Source organism: Solanum dulcamara, chromosome 7 (assembly GCF_947179165.1).
Source record: "Solanum dulcamara chromosome 7, daSolDulc1.2, whole genome shotgun sequence".
NCBI lineage: Eukaryota > Viridiplantae > Streptophyta > Magnoliopsida > Solanales > Solanaceae > Solanum > Solanum dulcamara.
The window spans coordinates 24,942,586-24,948,585 of NC_077243.1; positions in this window are offsets into that span (position 1 = coordinate 24,942,586).

Genomic DNA, 6,000 nt, shown 5'->3' on the forward strand with positions numbered 1-6,000 from the left:
TTGAGAAATTGATTGGTTGAAGGGATTGATTTGATAGAACGAATGAATTGAAAGAGTCCAAAAAAGACTTATTGATTTAGTTTGATTCGGATTGATTGTCTTATGAGTTTGAGTCTTGGGAGGAGTATCGATCACCGAATTGGATAAGAGTAAGTAATAACTGGAACCCAACAACTATGTCATCAAACATAGGAGAGGATTGAACCGTTAAAGTGAGATGTTTCCTAAATTACTGTCCTGATATGATGGGACTTGATTGGTTATGGATCCATGATTGTTGATTAGTTCCTACCCTGGCAAGGTATGAACGGACATGGCAACAACGTCGATTTGTTGTACTATCACTAGCTCATAAGTGATAATTGTCGTATAAGAGAAACTCCCATAGAGGTCTTGATAGTACTCTGAGTCGGATTGGAATGGATTGGATTGGATTGGATTGGTCTTGTCTAAATCATATTCTTGTTTAGACTTAGGACATCTTGATTGAGTTTTTCCTTCTTTTGAGTTGAGATTCTGAGTTGATTTGATTCTACCCTAATGCATGTTTCATTCTGCCATTTTACATACTCGTACGTTCCACGTACTGACGTCCATTTGGGCCTGCATCATTTCATGATGTAGAGACAGGTACTAGAGATCATCAATATGCGCATCGTTGAGGATTTATTGGCTTCTACCTAGTTGGTGAGTCCTCCCTGTTTTCGTAGAATACCGCAATTATATTTTCAGCTTTGAGTTAGTTTTCCTTTATTTGATTTGTTATAGCCATGAACCTGTCATTGACACCTCTTAGATTGTTGATAGAGGCTTCATAGACTAGAGTGTTGATGATGTTGATTTGGTTGGTTTTGACTAGTTTCATTCTTACTAGTTATTGATTGGATAGATGGTTGGATTTTGACCTTATTTATGAGTATTATTCTTGTGAGTTGAGTCTTCCGCTGATAGAATGTGATTGAATGAAGGTGTGATTAGACCAAGTGGTTCGCTTTAATACCATCAATGGTCTTCTAGTACCGGCCGCGTCTAGGGTATCCTCACGAGGTGTGACAGAAATATTACTGACCCTGCAACCAGACTATGTCAAGTGGCATAGCAAGAGTAGTATCAGTACAAAAAATACGTACTAGTAGGAATTATCGGACAACCCGATACCCACCGCATAATATAAAGAAATTAACAAGAAGAAGAAATGCTCTTAAGAAAAATATACTCGCCAAACCTTTATGCACAAACTATTATCATTCCCATTAACCTCATTAAAGTAGTTCAAGCCTAACTTTCATCTCTTCTAGTTGGTCCGGTGCCAACACTAATATAGATCAAGGCCTAGCTCTTCTATCACATAGAAGAATTTCCAAACTACATGTCACTACTAACTCTGTCCAGCCCGTCTACTATATTTAGTTTTCACACCAACACATGGACCTAGAATAATTATCTCACTTGAAAAAAGTAAACATTTAGGAGAATTAAGGCTCACCTTCTAACCGTGCTAGTCCTCCATGGCAGGACCTATCTTGCTCTGGCGGCCTCGCCACAGTGGGATTTCTCCCGCCAGGTCGGCCCGCAGGGAGACAGAAACTCCGAATGACCAATCCCCATTTTAACTCATGTTCCCACAGGACATCAACAATACTTGATTATTAAGTCTTTAATCTCACTTCACAACGTATTGACTGCTTTTTATTTGCTTACCGACAACCTCATAACTACTATGCGGATGCATCTAGCACCCATAACATAATTCGAAAAGGCATACACAGAAACACATTATCAATTTACCATTTCAAGAGCAATATACAGTTTCATAAGGTAAATCTCAATTACAATAGTCAATATAGCTACACTTGGACCTTCTGTCCTTTCATATTAACTACTGCATAGGATGGGCTTGTTCAATTATGTTTGGGTCAGTTCAAGATTAATTCACAGATGATAGTTACGCAATGGTTATCTTATAGAACCTATACCCAAGCCATATATATGTCAGAAGGTGACACCCGATCCAATATCACAATCACAACCACAATCACATGTCCACAACGAATATTTCACATACTTGCACAATCAAGTAACAGGTTCATTGCATGCAATTGTTCATAGTTAGTCATCTCATTAGTTTTATTCTATCTTTTCATTAACAATATCTCAGCAAACCTTCTTTATTCAAGGCATCACTCTGGGTAGAACAAGTTCAAGATTTTGGATTTCACGGTCTTGAGATTATAAATCAATCACAACAATATATCATTCACCCAATCATAACAATTAACTGCATGGTAAATATCACAATATTACTCAATCATTATTAAGATTCTCTCTATGATATAGTATAAATCATAATTTACAGCTACGGGCTATCAAATAGGTTCATGGAATGAGATCTATCGACACTAAGTCATTCACATTTAACCTTTATTTCATGACTCGCATTACTTAAGTAATTTACCAGAAATAATCAGCATAAACACACATAATTATTGTATAAGCCTATCCTTATATGCATCAATAGCCCATAATCCCCAAATCTCAGGATTCCGTTATGACCCAACTATTGTCTATACTTAATCTCACAAGAACCATTCGCTTTCTAATAGTTTCACCAAGATTAACATTCAATATTGGGTCTCTATTACTAGTCACATAATAATCATGACCTACAGTACACATTCCCACTCTAAACAATAACAGATAATTATTTGACCATCCAGACTCCGTGTTCGAAGACCTAGACATGAAATCTCTCATCAATATACATTATATTAAGCAATGGAAATGGATTTATACTACTCAATAGAGAAAACCTAGCCTCCCTGGACTCCAAGCAATTGTAGAAGGATTATACCACAATTCCTGACTTTCAGAAGAAGAATCAATGGAAACGACCTGAAATCTGTGGGTTGTAGCTTTTCTTGCGTTTGAAATCTCTTCTCCCCTTCTCTCCAAGCCTAGAATAGCTTCTTGGAGGTTTCTAGGGTAACCCTCATCTATTTTGAAACTTAGGGGAAGAATGAGATAGTAAAAAGACGCCTCCTTTACATTCTAGCCCGTCGGATCCCACTCTGCAGCCCAACACGGACAATGCTCAGTAAAATGGGCTTAACTTTTTACTCCGAACTCCAAATGAGGCAAATTTGGTGGTATTGGAAAGAAGACTTATAGACATTTAATTTGGTAGGTCATGGTCACCAATTCTTTATTGGCTGAGAGTTATGGTCGTTTGAAGTTGACCCTAGTTTAAACTCAAGTACGAAACTAAATCGTAAAGATACTTTCAACTTAACTTTGAGATAGAAACATAGTACGACCTTAAGTTATAGCTAATGCACTCGCATACCAAGAAATTGATCCTAGTATTATGACGAATGAGAAGCATATACCTTTACCACAAACATTTTTAGTAACGACGGACTAGGTCGTTATAGTGAGGCTTTTGTTAAGTCATTTAGGCAGTAGATTATTTCTAAAAATAATTTATTCATTTTTGGTATAGGAAAAAATATAAATTTAATTCTTGACCACAATATTTTTAATTGGTTATCATTTTATAATACTAGGTTATGAGATGTTGGATTTATTTATTCTAATACTTGAAGAAAAAATTACTCAAAATTGGGGCCTTTAATTGTAAAAATTGAGTTCTTAATAAGAAAGTCAAAGAAAAAATCAAGAGAATTGCATTAAAAGAAAGAACAATTATGGGTCTTAGTGATATACCACATCATCCAAATTAGAGTGAATTGAAAAAAAAGAAGAAAAGTAGTGAAAAGAGTTAAAAAAGAAGAATAAGATGATCAATTTTTGATCAAAGAACTATGTCACATCATCATGCTATGGACTATAATTAATATGCATAAATAGATAAAGTGTATATTTAAAAGGTAAATATTTATATAATGAAACACTTATAAGTTTTATGCTAGAAACAAAATAATCACTTGAACGCCATTTTTTGTTGCCTTGATACACAAAATATAAAACTTTGTACTAGAGTCTTGTCTTGGAGGGTACATATCTTATATTTGGAGTAATTAATTTTAAAATACTAAAATAAACAACAATAGATGCATTTATATAGCATTTATATATATTTATAAATCATTCAAACTTCTACTTCACTAAACTAATATAACCATCTATCTTGATGAATCTTCCAAGACCATTAAACTTCCTTCTTCATCTTGATGAATTTGTATCAAACTAATGTGACCATCTCTTTTTGATGACTCTTACACTGTCATAAAACTTTATTTTTAATCTTGATGAACTTGTATTTATCTATTGTGATATAAAAAGAAATCTTGAAGAATATCCTTTATCTTCATCAAGCTAATGACCATATTTTCATACCACCTTTTCTATGACCTCTCTTTTGATGATTAAACACATGAATTATGAAAAAAATAAAGAAAAAAAAAACAAAAAGGGGAAAAACATATACTAACAAAAAACAAGAAGGAGATAATGGAAATGAATATCCAAAAACTCCATATATGATTGATATTTATAGATTGATTAAGTCATATTAGTAGAAGGGAGTTGAGGAGACATGCTAATTAAGTAGAGAATGTAAATAAATGAAGGTTTATTTTGTAACTCATAAGATATAATTAGATGTAGTAAATAATAGAATTATTTTAATTATATTAAAAAAATTCATTAATGAAAAGAATGTAGGAAAAAATTCAAAAAAGGAGAAAAAAGATAAATATGAATGGTGACTATAGAGAGGTGTTGCATCACCTTGTCTCCATTTGACTTTATTATATATATAGATATTAACATTTTTAAAGAGGAAATCAAATCCTATAAGGACTCCAACTCATGCTAATTTGTGCTTATCTAATAGAAAACTATTTTATTAGATATACATTCATACTATATATATTAATTATATCTATACTTTTGTTAAGATTAATTGGATGTCATTTTCTACATAGTGGGCAAGGGAGTGTTAGGTTAATTGGATGTCATTTTCTACATAGTGGGCAAGTTGCCCACTAATTTTTCCTCTCCTTTCTAACTCTTTTTCATTCTATAAATTGCCATGATTTTGGCATGAATGTACACACACAAAAAATAGAAGAAAATTTCTACTACTTTCTCTATATTAATACTTATATATATATATATATATATATATATATATATATATATATATATATATATATATATATATATATATTCTCTTCCTCTTCTTCCTTTATAAAATTATCAAGTTAGTTAATTTATAACACGTTATCAACACAAAGCTCTAATTTTCAGAAAATTAACTTTTATATCAGGTATATCTACTAAATAAATTTAATTTTTAAGTTATCATTGTTACTTTGAAATTAATTTTCATCATGTCAAACTTGTCAAAATTGGAATTTGTGGCACTTGATATTTCTGGCAAAAATTACTTGTCATGGGTACTTGATGCTGAAATCCACCTTACCGCTAAGGGTCTTGGTGATGCTATAATTGAAGGAAATACAGCATCAAGTCAGGATAAAGCAAAGGCTATGATTTTTCTTCGTCATCATCTAGATGAAAGCCTGAAAATGGAATACTTGACAGTGAAAGATCCACTTGAATTGTGGAAAGACTTAAAAGGGAGGTATGACCACCTCAGGGCAACGGTATTGCCAAGGGCTCGTTATGAGTGGATGCACTTCCGGTTTCAAGATTTTAAAATCGTAATTCAGTATAATTCTGCTGTATTTAGAATAACTTCCCAATTAAAATTATGTGGGAAAACTATAAATGATGATGACATGTTAGAAAAAACAGTAACTACTTTTCATGCCTCTAATGTAATATTACAGCAGCAATATCGTGAAAAAAGTTTTAAAAAATACTCTGAATTGATCTCATGCCTTCTGGTGGCTGAGCAACGTAATGCCCTTTTAATAAAAAATCATGAAGCCCGTCCCACTAGAACTGCTCCATTACCGGAGACAAATATGGTAAAAGTACATGGCCAGTCTGAAAGAAGACAAAATAAAAATC